Below are 26,736 nucleotides of genomic sequence, written 5' to 3'. Positions count from 1 at the left end.
CCACCTACCTTTGGGATCCAGGGCTATTAAACTAATTTGCATTAGATGGAAGATGGCTTTGGTAATTATGAGTCATGGTCAACGATGTGAGCTTAAGTGTTGACCCTGGAAAAGGCTATGGGTGTCTAATGCAGGGTTAATTTGCAGGTTAATGTACCAGGTGCTGGACTTCTTTAATGTTTTATACTTTTTTTCATTATTACTGCATGGTGCTGAGGTCTGTCCAGGAACCTGACTGGCTATTTGACATTAGTGAGCAAACTCAGAGTTCCCTGTTTTGTGGAAGTGTGTTTGGTCTTCTGCTTTCCTACTGAAGCATTTCACAGAAGACATCTATGAAAAGAAAAACGTAAGACAATATTAAATAAAAATCCTTCTTTGGTCTAGAAGACACACTTAATGGGGTAAACTGAGTTTAATGATTCATTCATTTCTAAGCAAATTAGCTTTAGAAGACTTCTCTTTGTATCCAACTCTGATCAGTTTCCTGCGGCCTCTGCTGTTTAAAAATCCCCGCCTGTGCGTTAAAAGCAACAAACAAATGAAGATTAATAATATCTAGGCAAAAGAAGACATTATGCATACTTTTATAGGAGAACCACAAAGAAATGAAAATTATATCCATGTTTCTGGCCCCTGGGAGTGACTTATCCCAGGAAGTGAGAATTTATTGGAAAAGACATACCCAATGGACCAAAAAATGACTGGTATTATGACTTTCCTGTTCTATTTCTTCCCTACTGTGCACAACACTGGCTAGGGTCCCAGCGTTCTTACCCCTGCATTCGAATTTATGTCTAGGGTTATTTTCAAGAAAAGGGAAATAATCTTAGATGCAATGTATATAATTGCTGAAAAATAAATTTGCTGAAATTACTGTTTCCAGTCTCTGGTAGTGCCTTCCTCTTCTTAACTTTATTTTTATACTATGGGTTCCCAAACCCTGGGCCATGGACCAGTACTGGTCTGTAGCCTGTTAGGAACCAGGCCACACAGCAAGAGGTGAGTGATGGGTGAGGGAGCGAAGTTTCATCTGTGTTTGCAGCTGCTGCCCAGTACTAGCATCACCTCAGATCATCAGGCATTTGATTCTCATAAAAGCACCAGTCCCTGGTGCCAAAAAAGGTTGGGGACCACTGATTTATACAATAGACAGACACTACTCTAGGGACAAAGGAGATGGGATGGACATAATGTGGTTCCTGCCTTCATGGAGCCGATTCAGGATACCAGTTCTGGGCATCCCTGCTCGCATCATTTATCCCCTGTTTTATTCTCTTTTCCCTTCTACCTTGTCCTCTGGTTGTTCTGGATTTCTCCTTCCTCTCTATGGCATCCTAAGTGAATGGGGCCCTATAACTAAAACATCTGTGTCTGTAGAAAAATATTATCCTGTATGTACTTGTGCAACTGTGTTAAAAGGTCGAATTCCTGAAAAGGAGTCAAACGACATTTCCTCAGAACAACCAGAAATGTAGTCATTTAGGACAGATAGGAGGAAGGCTTGAAAGAAAACTATAAGAAATACAAATCATAACTTAGTTATGACTGGTAACTTCTCAGTGCATATTTGCTGAAATGAAGATGGTTGAGAAAGCAAGAGAAGAATTCATGTCTCAGGATGCACAACCTTGTACTTGCCACTGTTATTCTCTTTTGAACCAAAAATCCAGCCATTTCCCTTTCACACTTATGGAAGCTTCTCTCTTTATTGGAAATCTAGAAATTCACACTCTAAGAAAAGCTATTGTTGAGGGCTCATTGCATGCCAGCTTCTGTGCTAAATATTTTTTTAACATGCATTTTGTTATTTAAATGATCATGGCAACTCCAAGACGTAGGTATGCTTATCCTCCTTTTTTGTAGATGGTAAATTATGAATCAGAGAAAAAGTAATTTTCCAAGATTTTACTAATATAAAAGGGCTAGAGTTTGAATTCTAGTATGTTAGGCTCAGACCTGCCCTTCCTCATGCTTTAGTGCCTAATTTTTATGCTCATATTCTGGAGGATGTTGCCTGTCAGTGCTTTCTCTTTTCTAAGATAGGGTGCTTGTACATGGTGTGTGTATGTATGTGATTGTGATTGTGTGCCCACGTACATACTTTCATGTGTGTCTTAAAAGCAAAGAGATATGATGGTCTCATTTCAGGGAATGTAACTTTTGGCCAAAAAAGGAAACTTCCCTGGACTGGTTTGAATGTCTCACAAATAGATCAACACCAATTCTTCAGACTTCTCAGGGGATTCATAGTCTCCCGTGTCATTTTTTTTAAATAGAGACCTAGCCCGCAGTTTCTGAGCATCATCTTGTAGGCAGGCAGGAGCAGTGGCTATTATTAATGAATTCTTCCTCATTCCCACACCTTCAAAGGTGAGGAATAGGCAGGCATTACAGGAAGTATAGTTACAATCCAAGATGGGAGCCGTATGATATTGACACCTTCTGAGTCAACAGTACTGCTCTCTTGTATGTCTTGACCCCCCCATCTCAGTTATGTTACTCTTGGCAGCATCTCAATGAGACTCTCATGGTCATGGTTTATCTTATCAATTCACATAAAGACCCACATAAGAAGGTACTGGTTTCATTCCTAAAACTTTACTGGAAATTGAAATATAGAATTCAATGATTTTTTTTTTTAATCTGGCAAGTATAAACTCCAAGGCAGAGAATAGCAGGTCAAAGAAAATAAGATATATATAGAATATGGATATGAGATCAGAAGAAGCTAGTGTGGATCCTGGCTCTAACATTTACTGAACCTGGAAAAGGTTTAAATTACACAGTCTTTATGAGCCTCAGTTTTTTCATCTATAACATATTGATAATAATACTTAACTCATAATGTTTTAGGGAAGATACTATGCGATAAATGCTTACGTGTTTAGCATAGTACTAGCACCTAGACAGTGCTCACTCATGATAATTAACAACAATCTCCATATATATCTACTCTTTCATAGTTTACCAGGCCCATGGACATCATGTCATTTTATTTTTACCATAGAGAAACATGTGCAGCTCTGTTTCATTACATAAACACAACTAGAAGAGCTGATTTATTTAGCTCATTACTGCTTTTTCCAGAACAGAATCTCTTAGCCCAGTGAGACTCAGGGATGAGTTTGAACATTATATTTGAGGCAGGCTCACTGACCTTGCAAGATAAAACATTTTGGGGAAAAGTGACCCTTCCTGAGCCCTAAGCTCAGCCTTGGCTCTTGATCAAGGACTGTCTGGATTTGCTAGCTTTATTAGGGCATTGGGTCTCCTTACTTTTCTGATGCATTAAAATTACAGTCATCTTGAATTTGTCAATAAGAGGATCTGGAGAGTTAGGTGCCAACTTCAGTACTATGGCTTTTTGTTTTTTGTTTTTTGTTTTTTTGTCTTAATAACAGGAGATGGGTTAGGCAACCCCATTGTGTGATTTCAAGGCATTCGTCCCCTGAGTTTTTACCTAGAAAATATTTATGAGGGGCTTTCTCTCTGCCAGATACTGAGTTTAAGCCAGAAGTATCACTTTTCCTTTCTGAAGAGAAAAGACATAACAAATACAGACTAAAGTGTAGACAAGGACCAAAAATATATATTTCAAATAAAAGAAAAGTTTTGAAGATAGAGAACAATTGAAATTCAAAGAGAGGGAGATATTATCCATCACATTCCTAGAATTTTGCCTGGAAATTTAGTTTTAAGAGCAATTACATCTTCTGATTAATCTGGGTACTATGAGTTACTGGTACTTTGTAGGAAGGAAATGAGGAAAGGAAAATAGAATGAGGGCCTTGTTCTTATGATGGAGATTAAGGGATAAGAAACATAGAAATGGAAAACAGAGAGTCAACTATAACAATCTTTTATGGTAATTATCATGTCAGGTGAGGCTGTGGTCTTATCTGAAGCTCAACTTGGAAAATGTTTGCTTCCAAGCTTTCATGATCATTGATAGTATTTAATTCTTGCAGGCTGTGAGATTGAAGGCCTCATTTTCTTGCAGACTGTTGGCCAGATCTCATCCCCTCGTCACAAAGCCTTCTCAACATGACTGCTTGTTTCCTCAAAGCCAGGCTTTATGATAGATGGTATAATCTTTTGTATTCTAGTATATATAATATATAATCCTGTCACATTTGCCATATTCTATTGATTAATCAAGTAACAGGGCTTTCCTATAGTCAAGGGAATAGAATTATACAAGGGTGGATACTAGGAGGCAATGATCATGGAAATCTTTCTATTATAGCTATTCAGTTATTAATCTTTGGAATATTATCTTGGTTGAACAAGAACACATTAAATTAGTTCTGTGTTTTGGGATCTTTTCTCAACAAAGTTGAGTCTACAGAGATGAACAAAACCCAATAAACTTTGGAGAAGCTTGCAATCTCAGTCCAGTAAAAAACAAGTAACTCTAGAATGAAACACATAAGAATCAACAAAAAGCAATGGTTGTTGGAATTGAGAATGAATTTCTCCCAGAAGGTAGAAGTTTTTTTGTTTTTTTGTTTTTAATTAGGCTTATAAGATGAATGGGATTTGGAATGATGAAAATAGAGAGCAGAACAAATGTGAGAATGGACCAAAGAGATTTCAACGTAGCCCTGAGAAGTTAGGTTTCATCCCAAATACTGTCATTTAAAAAGTTGGAGGACCTTTTCTTTTCTGAAGGTTAATTAATAAACATATGATGGCTAAGACAGCCGTTACAAAGATAAAATGAGGTGGTGACAGAGAGTTCAAGCAGAATTACGTTTTTTAAGGAATTGCCTTCTAGGCCAGTGTCTTGTGAGACAGCTAAATTATGTTGCAGTGACAGTTTAAAATCTCTTATGAAATTTGCGCAGAAGTTTCTTAAATCTATATTTTAGAGGTTTTTTATATATATAATTTTCAGACACAGAAGTTAGTATCTCTAGAGAGTGAATAGAGAAGAAAATGATTCCCACACTATAGATTTAAATTGTAGCCAACCCTTAGTCCAAAAGTAGTGGCTTTGCCACCCTCGGCAAGGAAAGAAGTTGAGCTTTTCCTTAGTGATGCGTCGTCTATTATTTGGTGCCTTTCAGGAAATAACTGTGTTAAGTAGCTGTTATTTGTCAGAAAAAAACAAAAATTCAAAAGATGCTGTTTCTCTTCATTTTATTCCATAATTATTTCTCCATAAGAACAAAATGTCAGCCATCATCATTGTAGCACTTTTAACAACCTTTATTTTACTTCTTATTTTTAAACAATTTCAAAGTTATAAAAAAATTGTAAGACTAGTACAACAAAATTTCCTGTAACTTCCACCTAGATTCTGAAACTCTTGACATTTACTACCTTTTCTTTTAAAATTCCTTAAATCTGCCATCAATAAGTATACGTATATATGTGCAATGTTTTTGAATTATTTGAGATTAAGTTACAGACATGATGTTTCACTACCCCTAATACTTTTATGTGCATTCTTTACATCAAAGAATATTTTCCTACATACCCAGAAACCCACCAAAATCAATAACTTGATATTACTGTCTAATCCACAAATTCTATTAATAATTTGGCCAAATTTACCAATATTCTTTTTTTAGAGAAAATACCAGTTATTTGGGTAGTTCTTTAATTTTGGAAGTCTGTATTATTTTCAAAGTTAACCAAAAGGCTTTTTAAAACATTCACAAATAAACATCAAATTCCTGTTTAAGATGGTGGATGTTATTATTTTTTAAGACTTTATTTTTTAGAGAAGTTTCAGATTTAGAACAAAACTGAGAGGGCAGTACAGAAATTTTCCGTAGATCTTCCTCCTCCACATATACACAGCCTCCCCATTATCAACTTCACTCACCAGAATGGATCACTTTTTACCAAGGATGAACCTACATTGACACATCATCCTATCTTCTTCCTCCATACATATGCAGCCTCCCTGTTAGGAACATTCTAGTATATGCTACGACGGGGATGAACTTTGAGGATATTATGTTAGGTGAAATAAGCCAGTCACAAAAAGACAAACACTATATGATTCCACTTATATGAGATACCTAGAGTGGCCAAATTCAGAGACAAAGCAGAATGATGGTTCCCAGGACTGAGAGAGGGAGAACAGGGAATTGTTTAAGGGATATAAAATTCCAGTTTTGTAAGATGTGAAGAGTTCTGGAGACGGATGGTGGTGATGGCTGCATAGTAATGGGAATATATATAATGATTCTGAACTGTACAGTTAAACATGATGGTGAGTTTTAGTTTATGTGTATTTTTATCACAATTAAAATAAAGTAGGTTACATATTTTTTAAAGTGACATTTGGTTATTTATAAAGTAGCACAGTTTCTGTTTTTTAATGCATCAAACCACAAGAGTTAAGATCCATATTACTGATCCCTAGGACAGCATGATGCCCTCCTGGAGACTCCTGTTTGTCAAATGGTTTCATGTTCTAGGACAGTGCTTGTTAGAAGTTGGGTTGGAAAGGAGAGGAAGGGTACGGGAAAACCCTGAAATAATATAGTTTTACAGTTTCTGGAATACTGTGTTTTTCTCTTGAAAACTGTTCGCTGAGCTAGGATTTGTACAATATCCCTGCTTAAAGTTATTTCACTGAAAGCTTCAATTCAAACAAAGTTGAATTGCAATCTTCACTTTCTATAATCCCTTCAAATCTCGCCAAATTTTTTTTTACGCGACAATTCAAGATGCCAGTAAATTGATCTTCAGTTTTGCCTCCTTAAACTCTTGTATCTCTGTCAGAGCCCTCCTTATGTGGATAAATATAAGACTGCTTACTCATTGCTGCATGACGTATATCTTGTTAGTCTGGAGAAAGTGAAGTGTAAAACAGTGTTTGACAAGCAGCGCTGTTTACCAGTGAGTTGAAACATCGTTGATATCGTTAGAAGATGCCCTCTTAGCAAGTGTAATACCCAAGCAGTATTTTGTCCACTTTCCTTAGAGAGAAGGGGTATGATTTACCAAGCCTCCCACATTAGTAGTTGTAACATAAAACATTTATTTTTAACTTTGGGTTAAACCATTCCTAATATGGTCTAAATGTTTGTGCTCTGCCTTTCACATTGATATGTTGAAAAGTAACCACCAAAGCAATGCTATTAGGAGGGGATTAGGTTAAAAGGGTAGATTCCTCATGAATGGGACTAGTACCCTTATATAAGAGGCCTAAGAGAGCTCTCTCACGTCTCCTGCCATGTAAGGTTACAGCTAGAAGGTACTCTCTGTGAACCAGAAAGAAGGACATCATCAGACACTGAAGCTGCTAGCACCTTGATCTTGGACTTCCTAACATCCAGAACTTTGAAAAATAAATTTTTGTTATCTATACGCCACCCGGTCTATGGCATTTTGTTAGAGCAGCCCCAAACAAACTAAAACAGAAAATTGACACTGAGAGGTAGAAATGCTGCTGTAACAAATACCTAAAATGTGGAATTGGCTTTAGAACTGGGTAGTGGGTTGTGTCTGGAAGAGAAATGCATGCTAGAAAAAACTTGCATTGCTATTAAGGGACTGTTAAGCGTGATTCTGGCAAGAGCCCAGAAAGAAAATAGGAAAGCTACAATGAAAGCCTTGATCTTCTTAGAGAATACCTAAGTGGTCATGAACAGAATGTTGGTAGAAATAAGCAATAAAGGCCATTCTGATGAGATCTCAGATGGAAAGGAAGGACACATTATTGAAAACTGGAGGAAGGGTGATGCTTGTTATAAAGCGGCAAAGAGTTTGGCTGAATTGTGTTTGTGTTCTTCTATTTTTTGAAAGGTAAAACTCGTGAGTGATGTGTGGACCAAAATTAATTTTAGTCTATAATAAGAAATAAAAACACTTATATGAACAAAAAGAACTGCTGCCCCGGAGACACAGATTCAGGTAGCAACCTACATTACACTCTGCCTAGACAAAGGAGAGTCTCCCTTTTATAGAAAAATTTTCTACCCATAGTTCCCATTTTTGTCAATTTTATGCAAAAGAGTTTTCCAAGTTATGTAGTTCTGATTGGTCCAAATGGAGCAGTTCAGATTGATAAGTATATATGCAAATGAGGATATAACTTGCGTAGCTCTGATTGGACGTGGCAGGTCTCAGTCCATTGGTCTAAAGAGAAAAACCAAGGATTCCCTGCAGTGGTTTACTCAGACTGCGTGAACAGGCAGGTACAGGAGGCTGAAAAGTTCAGTATGTGGCTTTTCTGGAAATGTAGAGTGCAAGAGAGGCCTCAGTCATCAATGGCTGCTAGACTCTGGTTATGAATTCGGGCCCAGTTAACCAGAAGTCCATTGTGACAGATATATTTCTCCTTGGAGTTCACAAACGAAACTGGATATTTAGATGAAGAAATTTCTAAGCAAAGTATAGTTCCCAAGCAATCTAGTTACTCCTGACCACTTTAATAAAATGTGAGAAGAGAAATGGAATTGTTAATCGAAAGGAAACCAGAACTAAAAATTTTATAAAATCTCAGCCTATCTATATGGGAGAAAATGAGAGCCATTTCCAAAGAAAACATAAACTCTATGGCCAAATTTGGTAAAGATGTTAGTCATCTAAATATAAGCCAGAGTCTATTGGCAAAGATGATGGAAAATGGAGAGTGATCCTAAAGGTGATGCAGAGATTACCAAGGTTCCACACCCTCCCACAAGCCCAGAGAACGAGGGCCAACAATTGGAGGATTTAGAGTGATTTCACAGGAGGAGCCAGTCTATGGCAATTTGTTATTGTAGCCCAAACTGACTAAGAAACATACAAGTTTCCTAACATGCTATTTGAAAAAAAAAGTATATTACTGTTTTAGTTCATACTTCCCCAGATATAAGGGAAAATGACATTTCTATGTGTTTACTAGTTGAGAATTCTGATTTTCTGTTCATGAAACAAGAATTTCTAATGCAGATATCTGAGAAAGGCATGAGCTACTTAGCAATGTGACACTTTCAGTGCTGGATTTTTAAACATCTAGGCTGGACAACTGCTTGTGGGGCTATGATAGGAAGAGGATTCAAGAGGGGAAGGTGAAATAAGTAGCCTCTGAGTCATTTTCAATCCTGAGAATTCCATAATTATCGAGGGGAAAGGCTGCACAGAACCACACGGAGTCTGAAAGTGCTACATTCAGAGTTGAAGAAACTTTAAGGAGGTGACTTTCTGCTTTTTACGTTTTCCCTATGTCCTAATTTTCTCTCCTTTTTCTATTTCACTGCTTTCGGGAGGATGTAATCTTGATAACATTTCTCTAATGGTCACTTACCGATTAGCTCTTTTAAGCTCAGCCAACTTACAACCAGGCATTTACTTTCCTTCATCTCCAGTGTCTGGAGATCTTGAATTGTTGTTTTCACAAAGCTGAATTTCTATCAGTAAGTCGACTTTTTGAAGGCGGGTATCAATAAGTGGAGATAAGTATGGGGGGAAATGTGGTGTGTAACAGATAACGAAAAATATTAGCCGGATCAAAGGTTGCTGGATCTCCCTGAGAGCTGGGCCAATTTTATAGTTTGCTTTCCTTAGATGCAGCGATAACATGATTTAAAGGCATGCATACTGCATGAAATATAAAAGTTTCATTACTTTAAACTATTTGAAATATGAAAACATTCCATATAAATATGAAAACATTTCTTTTGATTTGTTTTTTTCTTCACATTTTCGTGGAGATTAGAGTGAATCGTAGTGCAGGGGTACATGATATGTCTTAATTTTCCCATGGGACTCTCTCACCCTGAATGAGAACCAAAACAGTGACAAGTGATGGAAGCCACCATGCTAAATCCTTCATGGGCATGTATGTGAGCATTTCCCAGCATTATAAATAGTAGGTTCAAGAGACAGGAAGAGTCCTTTTTGGTTCTCACAGAAAAATAGTTTTTAATTTTATTGAAAAAAAATGTGATTAATCAGAATCTCTTGGAACTGCAATGACCAAAGAATATTGAGGTCAGTAAATCTGTCTTTCTAATTCTAAATGTATTTAAGCCATTCAGAAGGCTTCTCAAGCAGTGTGATACAATGGAATAATCCACAGGCGAGTACTAGACCTCATTCTGGTTCTGTCCTTAAGTTGCAAAGTAGACAGAATATTTTATATTCCTGGGCTCCAGTTTCCTCAACTATCAAATGAGAAGCCAGGGCTGACAGGTTCTAAATTTTGAGAAGTGGCCATCTTTTATGTCATAAAAATCACTAAGCAATGCAATCCCTTGTCTTCTCCATTAAGTCACTACTCAGACTTGTGGAATCAGAGTACATTTTGTATTGATTTGAAGCAGCTTTGTCTAGGGAATGTAGGAGATTGTCTATAAGATTTCCAAGCAGCCCATCTGTGTGTCTCCACATTTACCAATTTCTGTGTTACCAGTTAGTAAGAATGCTTAATTCTTTTGTGGTTGAACAACTAAACACTCTACTGGATAACCATGTGGGTTCTGGAATCATATGACCTGAGTCATTTACATAACCTTAGGCATTAGTTTTCTCAGCTATGAAATTTCTATAACTTCATTAAATAGTCAAGAAAATAAAATGAGAAAATCATATGAAGCCTAGTGCCATGAAAATACTGTGCCTGGTTCATACTAAATATTAAAGAAATATTAGCTAGTATTTTTATACATTCATATTGGTTATCTATTTTTGCCTCACAAATCACCTCAAGATTTAGTAACTCCGAACAATGATCATTCATTTCTTTTCTTAGTTTTTGTGGGTCAAGAATTTAGGAGGAGTCAGATAGAAGATAACCACTATAGGCCTTTTCATACAAAAAGGGAGAAAATGGAAACACAAGGAGTTATTAGATAATAGCAATTCTGAAATCCAGCAAAGCACCTGTGGGCAGTTTTTTCATTAAGGCTAACTTCTCCTACAGGGAATTGTGCTCCAAAGCTTTTGGCTCTACCCTCTGAGTTCTTGGATCCCACTTCTGTGTCAGACTTCTTTCATAGGAAATGGCTAGTGTGTGAAATTAATATAGGTACTGCCACTTTCTTTTGATTAGTGTTGGCATGGAGTATCTTTCTCAACCCTTTTAATCTAGCTGAGGCCTTATATTTAAGGAGTTTTTGCTCATTTATTTTTAATCCAATCTAACAAAAATCTACCTTATAATTATATTTAAACCCTTGATATATAAACTGATTACTAATATACCTAAATTAAAATTGCCCATCTCACTATTTTCTATTTGTTATATTTGTTCTTTGTTTTTCCTCTCTCTCTTCCTATTTTAACTTATTTTAACTAAATCCTTCCTTAATTGAGATTTCCTTATTTTTTATTTCAGAATTCCATCTAGGATACCATATTACATTTTGTTGTCATGTCGCCTTGTTTCTCTTGGCTGTGACATTTTCTAAAACTTGTTTTTTATGATTGGACAGTTTTGAAAAGTACTGGCAAGGTATTTGTTGAAAGCACCTCATTTGGATTTGCTTGAATGGAGTTATGGTTTTTGTGAGGAAGATATCCAAGATAAAGAGTCACTTTTACCACATCATAAAAAGAATATATACCATTAACCTGACTTATCACTGATAATGTTAACCTTGACCACTTGGCTAAGGTAGTTTTATCAGGTTTCTCTTTTGTAAAGTTGCTACCCCTCTTCCTTCAATTTTCATACTGTGCTTTGGGAAAGAAGTCATCATGCATGGCATACACTAATGAGTGAGGTAAATTAATTATCTATCTATCTATCTTGAAGGTAAATTAATTATCTATCATCTATCGACATATATATTTATATAATTTGAAATATTTGGCATTTATTATTTAATAATTTATTAGTACAGACTTAACTTTTAATCACTGATTAATATTCCATTGTACAGATGTATCATTGTTTATCCAATCACTTATGGAATGACATTTTGGTTGATGTCAGTTTGGGGCAATGATGAATAAAGACGCTATAAACATTCACATGCAGGCTTTGCATGGACGTAAAATTTAAGTCAGTTAACTAAACACTCAGAAGCACAATTGGTGGATTGTATGATAGGGTGATGTCTGTCTAATTTTGCAGGAGACTTCTGTCTGTCTTCCAAAGCAGCTAAGTTCTTTGGCATTCTCACCAGCAAAGAAAGAGTTCCTGTTGCTTTGCATCCTCACAAGAAACTGGCATTTTTATTTTTAGGCTTTCTAATGGGCATATAGTAGTTAAGTAAGCAATTTTTTAATTTAATTCATTTTCATCTCCTATATTACCTTATCATGATACTTAGTTCTTAACTTTTTAGTGCTTGTCCTAGTTTTTACAGTATACATTTAAAAACAACCTAAGGCTACCTTCAAGTTTTATTGCTTCATACATAACGAAGATATCATATAATGGAATATGTTCAATTATTCCACCAGCCCTTGTGACATTGTTATCATTCTTTCACTTCACAGGTATTTAAACACCCAATATATTGTTACTGTTATTGCTTTAAGTACTCATCTTTTAATAAATAAAGAATAGAAAAATTGAAAAATTATATTTTTATCTATTACATTTGGATACTCTTCAAGTTTCTGACATTTATCATTTTTCCTTCTAACTGAAGAACTTAGTGTTCTTACAGGGTGGGACCACTGGCAATTAAATTTCTCATTTCTCGTTATTCGGGAAAGTCAGTTATTTCTCCTTCACATTTGAAGGAACTTTTCACTGGTTCTGGCATTTGGGCTTGCAATTTCATTTTTACTTTTGTTGTTACTGTGTGTTTCTCTATGAGCACATCAAATGTTTTATTCTCTTGACTTCTTATTTTTGTGTTCTCTGATGTAAAGTCTGCTGTAGTTGTTGTCCTTGTTTCTCTGTAGGTGAAGCACGCATTCATCCCCAAGGCTACTGTCAAGATTTTCTTTTGGTCTTTTGTTTTCTCTGATTTGTACATGATATTGTCTAGGTGTTTTGTTTCGCTTTGTTTTGTCTTTTGCATTTATCTTGCTTAGCATTCCCTTTAGTTTCTCGGGTCCTTGGTTTATTATCTGTCACTAATTTTTGAAAACATTTAGTCATAATTTAAGTATTTCTTTTGCTTCTCTCTTCTTCTACTTCTACATATGTTAAACCATTTTCTATTGTTCTGCCATTTTTGGATGTTCTAATCTTTTTCATCATTTAGTCTCTATTTGCCTTTTAGTTTGGATAATTCATATTGACTTATCTTCATGTTTACCAATATTTCTCTAGATGCATCAAGGCTACCGATGAAGCCAAATGGAATATTCTTCATTTGTTACTATGTTTTTGATTTTAGGTTTTTGTCTGTGTGTGATTCTTTCTTATATTGGTCATCTTTCTGCTCTTGTTAGTCATGTGATCCAGCACATTGCCTACTTTTCCATTAGTCTTTAACATATTAACCATATTTATTTTTAATTATCTGACAATGCCAATCTGTGTTGTATCTGAGTCTGGTTCTGGCTCTTGCCTTTTCACTTAAGCCTTTTTTTTTTTTTTTTTAATAGGGCAATAGAGACTGAGGCAAATTGGCATTTAGTGTGTGTGAATTTATATTACCTGTGCCAAAAATTGGGCAATGCATAATATTTGTTGTAGCTATGGGGACCAAAAATTTAAAATTCCTTTAGTGGCCTTGCTTTTTTCTCTCCTCTTAATTTTGGGCTATTTTTTTTTTTTTTTTTTTTTGTGATACTTCTCAGGGCAACTGTGTCTCTTGCAGCTCTCCCAGCTATAACCCACTGTTTTTTTTACTGTAGGCTTATTAATATAGTGATAGACTATGGAGGAAGTAATGGAGAGTTTTCTAACCTTCTGACTAATTTTTACTATTTGCAGTGCACACTGAGTCTGTGTATCAGTGATGTGGGTTCACTGTTTCTATTGCTCCTGACAAATTTGGAGACGAAGAATGCTTTCCCATTGGCTCATTGGCTCTTCATCTGTTGAGGAAGAAAGTCTTTTAAGTTGCCCTTTCAAATTCAGCTTACCATTGAACAATCATACATTCATTCATTTGACAAATATTTATTAAGCACCTACTGTGTTCTTGATATACCGTTCAGTTTAGTTGTGAGGACTGAGAAGTATTTTAAAATCTACTGTTTTTCTTACCTAATAAATGTGGGTGAGAGTCCAGATCTCCAGACTTCTGAGTGTTCTCTAAGGGAATGAGCCAGAAGCTGGGAGTGGGAAGGTGTGACATGGACATTTGGACAGCCTGTCCTGCCTGTCCTCCCCTCCAGTAGAATTGTAGGAGGTCCACTGCTGGAAAACATCCATCCACTGAGGCAGGCAGGGGCTGAAACTCGGAGAAGGCAAACCTTTTTCTAGTTTTCACAAAGTTGAGTTATAGACCAGAGCCCTGCCTCCCACATCGTTAAGTATTGAGATTTCCTTTTCCTTTCAGATTCTGTCTCCAAGATTAGCAATGTTGTCTTATTTCCTGCCCTCCTCTTTTTATTCCTCTGTAAAGAATGCTCCAAAATACACATTTAAATTTTTATGAAGTACTTGTTTTATTATACCCATATATCCTCTTTCTGTTTGTCAGACGCATGCAATGGCTGTAAAGAGTTTATGTGGACCTTAAAGCAGTGCTATAGTTTATTAATTAGACACCCTATAAATGAAAGAAAAATATGTGTTAGCTGAAATGAAGAAAGGTGGGCTAGGAGGGGACGTTCTGCTCTGTTGTCCCCATGGCTTAATCTGGAGGCTGTTGAATTTACACGCTTCCCTCATGGATCATCTTCCTCTTCAGCTGGAAAGGGGAGAGTCAGCCCTTTGCTACACCAAATAAATTAATCACATTATCCTCCCTACTGGATTGTGATAAAATTAAAGTTGCATACAAGTGAAGCAAGTAAATTGCATATTTCTAGGAAAAACAGCAGAGGCCTAGCTTTTTAGCAAGCATAATGCTTCTTAATTCTGGATGCATATTAGAATCACCCAGGGATCTTTTAAGTGATGATAATATCTGAGGCCCTACCTCCTAATATTTCAGAATAGTTAAATGATATCTGGGATGCAGTATTTTCTGAAGCTCCCAGGTGTGTGTGTGTGTGTGTGTGTGTGTGTGTGTGTGTGTTTTTTTTTCCTGGCCACAATGAAGAGCCACTGGTCTGCTTTTCCCAAGGGGCTTGACAGTAGCATAGAGTAATTCAGAAGCATTGCTGGGCCAAAATGAAGCTTCTTGATACTGTTCCTTGTCAGATAAATATCATGCACTTATACATAACCCAGAAAGTCATACTGATATACACACATGCATACCTACAACAGAGACGTGGACACATAGAAAAACAAAAACACACTTAGAGGATTATATACATAAACATACATGACCAGAGACTCATGGACTGTAGTAGGTACAAATACACACACACATAAGGAGACACATATATAATTATAACTCTTGTCATACATAGACATGCACACAACAGCAACACACAGAAGCTCACTGACAGATCCTGAGAGGCCACAGAGATACATCAGATACCCCAAAATAGAAAAGACCAGAGACACACCCTCCAAAATGTATTCTTGAGGCTTTTACTTTGTTGTTTCATTCAAGGAACTGGACCACCTTAATCTGAGCTCACGGTGGTTGTGATTTTAAGTCACTTTAGTGTCACATGCACTTTATGTCAAACAGTTTGAGTATTAGAGGGAATTACATGGAAACTGTCTCTGCTAAGGAGGGAACCACGTGGCATTTCAATGGGAAAGGAGATTTTCCAAGGAAAATGACAAGAAAAATAGGAGCTCTCATATCCTGCCCAAGGGTGTGGTGTATAAGCCATATGACAGTTTTTGAGAGCAATTAGACAATATCTACCGAAGTAGAATATTTACATACTTTGGCCCCAGCGACTCCATGATCAGAAAGTCTTAGAGATTTCCTTAGATAAGAATACAAGGAAACATATGCAGGCATGTTCAATGCAGCACTGTGTCAAAGACCGAAATGAGAAGCTATACAACAGTAATGGATTATTATGTTACGTATTACTTTGGGTAAATCCCCAAATCAAATGTTTAAAGAAAAAAGGTGTAATATAGCATATGCAGTGTGAAACTATAACATTTGTAAAAATTTACAAAACAAACTGAATAAATGTGATCTACGAGGGCAGTTCGGAGGGGGTCTGTTAGACTAGAAAGTTTGTAGAGATAAGATGGCCTGTTTTGGTACTGGGACACAGTAAGTCTGAGCAACTGTGACTGTAGTTCTTGGTGCTTTTATTATCTGATGAAAAATCCATCCACCACTTTTTCTTTTAAAAACCATTACGTTGGGGGCTGGAGTGAGGGCAGATAGACATTGTAGATTCACATGGGAGATACTGGCTGGAAAAACATTGTCTGAAGGAAAATGAGAGGCTGCAGGAGAACTAGCTCTGGGTGAGAGGTAGAATAAAGGAAAAAAAAACCGATATATTTATCATTCCTCTCTTTGCAATTATGGAAACTCAGAATCCCACAGGTAATTCACTCAACCAACAAATGTCATCTTTTGCCTGGGTGTTTCCAGGGACCTTCTGATAGCTCCCCATCTTCAGTCTTCACCCGCTCTCTGCCTCCTACACGCCAAGTGAGTCAGCCTCCCAAAACAGAGTTCTGACAATTTACTGCCAGTTTTTTTTTTTTTTTTCTGAGTAAAGTTTGGCTTCGACAGCTCCCACCTTGTGGCCCCACTCCTCTCGTATTCATACTCACCCACTCACTTTCTCAGTGGGTATTTACTGAGCATGCCCCCAATCAGGCTCCTTGGGAGGTACTGGGACCACAGGTATGCAAGATGAACAGGCCTCTCAGTCCAGCTGAGGAAACAAACAATAGCAATGAACCAGCGATTTAGATAATTACACCTGACATAAGTGCTACAGATCTAACAAAACAGATATGTGACTGTGAGAACGTAAGACAGGTGGTCAGGGAGGGCTCCTTTGAGGAAGTGGCTTTCGAGCTGAGCTCAGAGAGATGAGAAAGTAGGAGTTGTGGAAACATCTATAGGAGGATGTTTCACTTTCTTCTCTCATGTTCTGACCAAATTTTTCTCTGTGCTGTATGTGTTCTTTCTACCTATCTTGCGGTTGTCCACACTACTTCCAGTGACAGGAATATGTTGTCTCCCATCTCCTCCTGTGGAAATCTCACCTTGCTTTAAATGCCACCTCCTCCCTGAAGCCTTACCTGATTTCCTCAGCCAAAACCTCTCTTACCTATAAATGCTTTCCTGTTAATACTGTGACGTCCTTTGTTTTGGTAAAGAGACTGTCTTGATTATAGGCAACCAAAGTCTAGTTGGAATAGCAGAAATAATGGTTAAATGTGTTGGTTTAGGTAAGCCAAAAACAGAATGGTCAGCTGTAGTGCTGGCTTCGGGGAGGACTGTATCCTGTTGCTCTAACAGCAAATTACTATTTGTTCCCCTCTCTCACTCTCTGGTCTGAATATTTCTTTCCTCTTTCAGACTGCTTTCCCCCATAAACCTGAACCATGATTGCGGTGTATTCTGGACTCATGCATTTAAGACTTCAGAACCATTTTAAGTGAGAATTGTCCAGGGAAGACCTCTTTGGGCCAGCCTCATTTGTATTGCCTTACTGTGTCTGGGAGCAGGGCAGTGGGGGAACGAGAACTCAGGCTTGATCATTCAAGAGTTCCATGTCCCACCATGTGAACAGAATGGCAGCTGCATAAGCAACCATTTGGCTGGAGTTGGGGAGAAACCTGCACCCCAAGGGGAGGGGAGGGTTGTTCTAGGCTAACAAAGCCAAGAGTACTGTCTTTTACAAATACATGTGGCATAGGAAAACGCCCCCTTAGGACAGAGGCATTACAAAGGATCATGCCCTAAGTGCCAAGGCCACTCAGCTCCACAGTGCTCAAGGAGCATCTCAAGTCTTGGCAAGGCTGTCTGCATAGTACCTACCTCCCAAGTCTTCCATGATTCCTGAAGAGCCACGATTTCAGCCACATTCTGTATTACATCCTTGCAAATCCATTCCACACAGACTCAGTGTTTCCATCATATTTCTGTGGCCGACTTGTCCCAAAGGCAAAGAGGAATGAGTATTAATGCCACTCTACAGAAGTGTGTTTGCAGTATTCGGTGTCATGCCTCTCTCTGAGGCTTGCTTTTATTGATGGCCAGTTGCTGTTGCTATAATGTTCTCTCTTTGCCTACTTTTTATCAGTCCAAACATCATTTGTAACTAGAAAGCATGGGCTTCCCTGAAGGGAACCTAATCCCTCTTTTCTTATGTGGGTAGTAAAAATAATTAACCTCACTCTCCTGCCTTACCCACCCCCACTTCACACTCAAAGAATGCTTGTGGCCTCCACGTAGCCTCAGCATGCAGGAATTTTTTCATCTCTATTAGGATATGTATCACTTTGTAGCATTTTTATATCTTCAGTTATTAATTTATAAGCATTTGAAATCCTCTCCCATTCCTATCTCTTTTGAAGGAGAAATTATCGATTCCGGTGTCAGATCCTGAATCATATTTTATAGTGTAGAATCTGGAAGTTAAAAAGAAATTGAAATAAAGCCATGAAGTTAAGTTGATGTGAAATGACAAATGACCGAACCAGAGATGGAAGTAGGGAGGCAATGTAAGGAGCTGCTGGTCTAGTGTTGAGTTAAAAGAGATTTTTTTTTCCAGAATAACTTGAAATAAAGGAAAAAGAACATATTGAGGATATACCACAACTAGTGTGGAAACTTACATATGAGACAGATTTGAGAAAAAAATAAGAAATGTTTGAAATCATGGTTCTCAACTTTTTCTGTCTGATTTATTTCGCTTAGCATGATACTCTCCAGATCCATCCATGTTGTCACAAATGGCAGTATTTCAGCTTTTCTTATGGCTGAGTAGTATTCCATTGTATATTTCGCTCATATATGAGATATAAACTGAAAGCAACAAACAAGACAAACAGAAACTCATGAACAGGGACAACAGTTTAGTGGTCACTAGAGGAAAGGAGGGATGGTGGGGATATAAATAAGGGTAAAGGGGGTCAAATATATGGTAACAGAAGGAAATTTAACTTTGGGTGGTGACACACAATGCAATATACATATGACATATTATTGTACACTGGAAACCTATATAATTTTATTAACCAATGTCACTCCAATAAACGTAATTAAAAATTTAAGAAATTTTTGAGTTGTTTTAATAACTCTATTATCTATAGGGAGACCAGAAACTTGATATAAATTAATTTGCAATCATTTTTGATTGTCATAATGAAGTTTCTTAAAATGTGACTCAATGTCAGGACGATAGCAAAAATCTGCTTTGCTTAAAATGATTAATTGTTTGGAATTTCTCTCGGTGCTCCTAAACCTCTCTCTCAAATGTAATATGTGTGTCTAAATAGCAAAAGCTCAGTACTTCCCACAGAAACTATCTCCTGCCTTAAAATTATTCACTTTGTGATCATTTTTTATAATAAATGATTATATTTTGCATTTTATTGTTATTATATCATCTTATTAACTAACTCATAATGAGCACTAATTGTGTGTCAGACCCTATGCTAAGATTTGCAAATGCCTGATCTCATCGAATGCCCACAATTAGCCTAGGTTTATGAGGGGATTATTGCAATAATTCATGTTAGAAATGACCATTTTATGAGCTAGGGCATAGTCTAGTGGTTTAAACATATACTTAAATAAGCATAATGGAAAGAACTAAGTTGATCTTTTAAGCAAACATTTATTGAGCACTTATTAGCAGTTATTCTTCAGATGTGAACATTATCCTGTAGTTAGTAAATATTGGAATTGAAATTTGAGCCCAGGAAATTTGATTTTGGCAACTGAGCTCTTAGTCAATTTACTATAATTCAAAAAAGAAAGAGAAAGAGAGAAGGAAAGAAAAGGAAAGGAGAAAAGGGGTAGAGGGAGGCAGGATGGAAGCCTTGAAACCATCCGGCCAGTTAACAAGAGAGGTTGCAGATTCTTCAGAGATCGTGCCTTCAGCAAACTGACTATCCAGAATTAGGATCAATTGAAGTTTTCCTGAAAGTCCCTCTTGCTCTTAAATGGTCGATTCCATACAAGAGGAGGAAATTAACTAATTTCATGAAATCTCTACGACATGGTAAAGCCTCTGCAACATAAACAATCTTATTTAATCTACAATGAGTGATATTTGTTCACTATTTCACAAAAGGTAACGTAGGTTCAGTACTGCTGCCCATAGTGGTATTTTCTGTAGTAGTAAATATTAGGAAATAACAATTTCGAGTAACAAAAAGTTATATAAATTATGGTATTTCCATGTAATGGGCAGTTACACAGCCATTTAAAGTGGCAGTTTTGAGAGCAATTTAATGTCCTATGAAAATGTTCAGGCTACAATACTGAGTGAAACAAAATCAAGGTCCCCAGTTATTTGCCTGGCATATCAGCTTTGTTAAAAAAAAAATCCACTTTTAACAACAAAAATGAAATAGAGCAAGTTAACGTAAGGTGCCTCAGCTCTAGGATGAGCATTCATGTCAGGTGTCCTAAGCAGTCAAAATCACAGTGTCCTCTGCCCTTTGGACCATGCCCACGTAGATCCACTGTGCCCACATGACTCAGAGTATTTTAGCACCCAGGTTACTTGCTAGAGTCCTGCCAGTGTCTTTTGTTCTGTCTAGATCTTTTCTGGTGCTTCGTCTTTGCTTCATCCTATACTAGCCTGACTTACATCCATGTATGTACTGATTTTTAATTTCACATCTCATGTAACTGTAAAAGGTCCATATTAGCACTGTGCAATAGAAATATGCAAGTCATAAATTCCATTGTTCATATGTAATTTAAAATTTTATAATAAATACATTAAGACATGTGGCTACTTTTAAGGCAAAAAAACAAATAAGTAAATTTAATTTTTTTGTAAATTAAATTTTATTAATACATATCTAACAGTATATCCAAAATATTATTTCAACATAAAATCAATATTGATATAATCTATCAGATATTTTGCATCAGTTTTTGTACTAAGTTTCAAAATTCAGTTTGTATTTATACTGCTAGTGCATTTCAACTTGGACTAAACCATATTCCAAGTGCCCAGTCGGCATGCATGGCTATTGTTGCTATCTGGGAGGACATAGAACTATACCGAATAGTACTTGCTTTTCAGATTCGCATTTTAAACTACTTATCTTTATGCAGTTGAAATTTAGGTGGAAGGCTAATCAGCACCCAATCCAAAAGCAAATTGTCAGAAAATTGTTTCCCTTAAAGGAGAATTCAGTTACGAAGTCTCTGTTAATGATTTGATTGACAAAGAATAATTTATCGGGCAAGGGGACAATTTTCCATTTGTTTAATTAAACTAAGATGGAGATTAAAATTTCTCATCACTCTGAGGTACCTCAGGCTGTAACTATAGGAGCCTTTATTTCACTTCTCTGAAACATGAAAGACACCAGTGTTGAGAACTTGTTTAGAAAAAAATAAGTCTCCCAAGCCAGTGACAAGGGCCCAGCAGGGCTTTTTCAGAGCCTTTCCTGGGGCAAGGTCCCCTTCTCCAGTGATCCTTGTAAGTCATTCAGTCATTCATTTACACAGTTCTGGGGGGACCTGCACTTTGACTGTTAGTGAACATGCAGGGAACACTCTCTCTTTTCTTTAATTCCTTTTGTGTGTAGAGTATGCCAACATAGTCACAGCTATATAATTATTCTCCTCCATCATGATTCACCAGTGTGACCAGTAAGCAAGTGGAAATGGGACGGGGTAGGCTGATTAACTTCTGAATATTTTCCTCTGGATCAGAGCTTTTTGCTCATGATCTCTAAGCAAATCTGATACATCCCGATATCATCCCGGATCCAGCATATTGACCCTGTTATATCTGTTAGTGTTCTTTCCTATACATTACATCATTCATCATTTTCTTTGTCATTTCTAACTTTGAGTTATATTGGTCCCCAATCTTTATTTTACAGATGAAGAAAGTGAGACTCAAGAGCTTTTAAATGGCTCACTCTGCTTTTGTCTCTCACTTTGCCAAACTAACCTCCAAACTGCTGCTAGAGCGATGCCACATGATACAAAATCTGCCTGTGTCATGCCCTGACTAAAATGCTCTCTGCTGGTGTCTGGCCATAGTACAGACCTCTTGATGTGACTATTGTGTCTATGATCTGACACCTCGTTCCTTTCTTCAGCCTAATTTCTCACCTCTGCACATTCAGGATGTTTCCCATACTGGGCTAAAAATAGTCACAACAAATATTACTGAGTATTCACTAGATCCTAGCTGCTGTTGTAAATGGTTTGCGTGTATTAGTTGAAAGCGAATGCAGTGCATGGTATTCTTGTCCTCACTCATTTTAATGAGTCGTATCAGCTGTATACACTCAGGTAACCACTATGGAAAACAAGGTATAGAATATTTCCACCCCTCGGGAATTGCTCTCATGCCACATTTTAGTTAGTTCTTCATTTAGTAAGCTCTTCAGATGTTAAGATCTCTGTACTTCATTGTATGATTATCTTAATTTTAAAAGTATAGAACAAGCGTATAGCATACTGCCTTCATAAAGGCCTCCAGCAACTGAATTTCTTGTTCAACATCTTACTCTTTCTTCTCCTCTCTTTCCCACCCCTCCCTCTCAGAATGACTTGATTCTCTCCCAGACTATTTCCAGTCTCTGAATATAATAATACATTATAGCCAAATTTAACCATTTATCATCTTGACCAATTTTAGACAAACATTTTAATATATGAAACAATTGTATTTTAAATAATATCTGCCTCTATCCAACAGTTCTTGAATGTTAGTCACACTTACTGTATAGCAGGACTTTGAAAGTCTCTAGGGAAAGGGTCATGAGTGTGACCTCTGGGGAAATACAAATCAAAACCACAGTGAGATATCACCTCACACCTGTTAGAATGGCCATCATCAAAATGGCAAGGGACAAGTGCTAGTGAGCATGTGGAGAAAAGGGAATCCTTGTGCACTTTTTATGGGAATGTAAATTACCACAAACACTATGGAAAACATGGAGATTCCTCAAAAAAATTAAAAATAGGACTACCATGTGATCCAGCAATTTCACTACTGGGTGTATATCCAAAGGAAATGAAATCACTATCTCAAAGAGATACTCCCATGTTCACTGCAGCATTATTCAGAATAGCCAAGGCATGACAACAACCTAAGTGTCCATCAGCAGATGAATCGATAAAGAAAATCGGATATATATGGAATATTACTCAGCCATTAAAAAATAAGGAAATCCTGCCTTTCACAACAACATAGACAAACCTGGAGGTCACTAGGCTAGGCTAAGTGGAATAAATCAGAAAAAGGAAGGTAAATACTGCATAGTGTTATTTATATGTAGAATCTATTAAAGTTGAATTTAAAGGAACAGGAGTAGATTGGTAGTTGTCAAGGGCTGGAGGGTGAGAGAAATGGAGAGACATTGGTCAGATGTACAAACTTTCAGCTATAAGACAAATAGGTCCTGGGACTCTAATGTACTTCATGGTGACTATAGAAGACAATACTGTATTATGTACTTGAAAGTTGCTAATAGAATAGATCTTACAAATCATCATGTTGTATACCTTAAACTTACACAATGTTATATTACTCATATCTCAATAAATTTGAGGCAAAAAAGAAATGTGGGCCTCGGGGTCACACCCCTTTAGTTGGACTCTGGCTCTCCATTTGATATGCTTACCTTATTGCATCCTCACAACAGCCCCGTGAGCCTGTATTATTATCTCCATTTAACAGATGAGGACACTGGGGCTTAGAAATGTCAAGTAACCAGCATAAATTGCACAGCCAGCAAGAAAAGATTGAGGGATTTGGCTCAGATCTTATTACTAAATGTAATGGCCAGGCCCTTAGAAGAAGCGATAATGACAGTGCTCTGACATGCTGGCTCATATTCCTTTATCTTTGTCACTGTCATCTATTTTGATGTTTCCTACTCAAAGCAGAATGTTATTTGCTAGAATAATTCATATTGTGCATAGCCGAAAATTATAAGGCCTCTCCCAAGGGTGATTTGACACGCTGCCAAATGTTGAATTTAAATGTTTACTCAATTTCTCAAAGATGCTAAAGATGCTATTAAAAACATTAGCTGTTAGATACCCAGCGTTTCTAGTTTTTAAAACATACTTATTTCTTTTTATTTTAACCATGATATCTTAGAATTTTCTAATCATTTTAGACTTAATTTAAATGACATTTTTGCTTCTGATATATATAATTTGCTTCTAGTACACACACACACACACACACACACACACACAATCTCCAGAATCTCGCTGCACTTTTACATTTCACAGGCATATTAGTCCTTTAAATGTCCTTCTTTCTTGCTGTAACAAGTTAGTTACATCTTGATATTGATGTTCCTTATAAAATAAAACTTTTTCTTAAGAAGACACTTTTTTTCAGTTTATCTATTAAAATGACATTAATCTTACCTCAAGGAGAACTTGGCTATGCTTTCACCTTATACATTTACAAAAGATTCAATTTATTTTAAAATTATTGATCATTGCACTCTGCTATTACTAATTAGATGCTAATTAATGTTCTCGTACTTGCTCGTTTATTTGGAATTTTCCTTTTCCTTCGTGTCAGGGCCCCTGAAAGTGTGTAAATTTCATTAATGGCTTTTATCTGCTCTTTAAACAGATTGTAGAGCAAAGTAGTCGTTTTGAAAATTATAGCAAGCCAACATCTACATTTGACAAAGACACAAAATTCTAGAGCATAATATTCACCTGACAGTAATTAGCAGTTTTAGTGAGAATGCTTCACAGCAAGATGAATTATGGATGTCTTAACTGATATAAATCAATTCTTTAAAATTTGCTTTTACCACTGAGGCTCTGAGAAATCACAAGGAAAAGAGGACAAAACTTAAAATGCTAGGGTAAATGTTTTCAAACTAACATAGGTCACACATTGGTTTATTTTATCTCATCTTTAAAAAAGCTCAGTGGTGATGATGCCCTTTCTGTAGATGAGAGGACCGAGACTGTGTTTCCTTGTGCTGGCTTGCGGGGAACGCTCAGTGCAGAGTGGGCGGCATATGCAGAGGTCCAAAACCGAAAGAAGCCATATGCAGCTAGAACTGGTCTGAGGGCTGCAAATGACACTGAATTTTTCTTCTATACTGCACATTTAGATTTGCCTCACTCTGGTTGGTACCCATGCTACTCTAAGTTGCTTATCTGGATGGGTGACCCAGCGCCTCTCTGCTGCGGTGTGAGACCATTGATCACCATGCCCTTCTCAGTCATGGCCACTGTGCTTGTCAGTTGGGTAGAGGAGCACAAGAGCTGCTAAATGGGAACACTGAGTGGCCTTCCCTGCCCCAATCATGTGGCAGAAACCTCAACTGTTCTTTGATGTCCCTGCTTTGTAATAGCAACCCTGCATCCTTCTGATGATGGGCTCAGTTGCTCTTCACAGATTGTTGGTTTCTTTGTCTACTGGCCTCTCTACACAGGTAGCCTGGGCACCTGGGCAATAGCCAAACCTTAAAGTTTGTCTTCTCCTCTGACAGAAGGTACCCTGTTCAAACAAGGACATCTCTTTATCTGCCCTCCAGCTATAGGAGATAAGAGTCCCATTAAAGGATGCCACCAATGCTCTGACTTTCAACCCTCATCTTAAACTGTCCTTAGACCATCAATAACCTGGTTTTATAAAATACAACAATGCTGCTTCCAAAACAATACTTAAGACCGTTAAAAAAAAAAAAAATTCGGAGCCAAGCTCTTTAAACAGAACTATCTTGGAATTATATATTGGCCAGGGGATTAACTACAGGTTAAATCTGAAATTTATGAAATACTTTTTCTGTTCATCTTGATGGCTTAAAATGTAATTCATATTTTAAAGTTGACACCCTGGACAAAGCACCTTCATTATTCTATCTTATTGAAGACAGTATACAGACCCCACAGGTGAAGCTGCAAATTTGATTTTTAGAGATAGAAATTCACATGACCTGAGAGACTCGTAACATCTCAACAGCATAACAGACAGCAAGTTTAATAATTGAGTCTGTGAGATACCCACTTTTGATAAGGTCCCACTAAGACTTTTCTTTGCTCGAAAATACAGTAATAAACCTCTTTGCTACAATTGTCTCTACTCTTTTCCCCTTCTTCTCCCCAGTCCCCCTCTCTCATACCTACACTTAACTCACGCATAACCTAACAGTAAATAAAAGACCAAACCTTCACGTTTTCGATTTTTACATGGCTTTTATTGGTGATTTTGTAAACTAAAACTAAGCTTGTGTTCATTTTGTTTTTAAAGCCATGTTGTGTAGCAATCAAATTTCTAAGACATTTGCCTCTAAAGGACTAATGATCAGTTGATATCTAGAGATGGACCCCTCAGAATGAAAATCAAAAATCTACACTTCATGATGACCTCTGTCCCCTGCCCTCTTATAATATCCTCTCTCTACAGTCCCCCTGTCAGCCCCTCCCCTCTGACTCTGAACTGTGAGACCAGTAACTTCAGCTTCCTGTTTCCTCAACTATAAAAAGACGAGGACAAGGACCAAATGTTTCGTAAGGGTCAAATGTTTCTTCTCATGCCATTGTAAATGTAACAAAACTTATTTTATCTGGACCTGTGTCTTCTATCATGATCACTTTCTTTCTGGGAAGATCATGGACAGGTGTTTTCAGTCTTGTAGAGCAGGGGCCCCAACCCCCAGGCCTGGGACCAGTATCTGCGTTA

The 26,736-nt window shown here is 37.2% G+C and overlaps 1 long non-coding RNA gene across 1 annotated transcript in view; it reads left to right on the top strand.

Moving 5' to 3' along the window:
- The first annotated feature begins 9,069 nt into the window (after positions 1–9,069).
- LOC111742229 overlaps positions 9,070–26,736 on the top strand; it is a 197,091-nt gene continuing 179,424 nt past the window's right edge. The window contains exon 1 of the long non-coding RNA XR_002781233.1: positions 9,070–9,145. This is a non-coding gene — a long non-coding RNA (uncharacterized LOC111742229). The remainder of the gene's footprint in view (positions 9,146–26,736) is intronic.

This window comes from Pteropus vampyrus, unplaced genomic scaffold (genome assembly GCF_000151845.1).
Source record: "Pteropus vampyrus isolate Shadow unplaced genomic scaffold, Pvam_2.0 Scaffold89, whole genome shotgun sequence".
NCBI lineage: Eukaryota > Metazoa > Chordata > Mammalia > Chiroptera > Pteropodidae > Pteropus > Pteropus vampyrus.
Note: the sequence above shows the minus strand (reverse complement) of the source record. Positions and strands in the feature narration are given on the sequence as shown.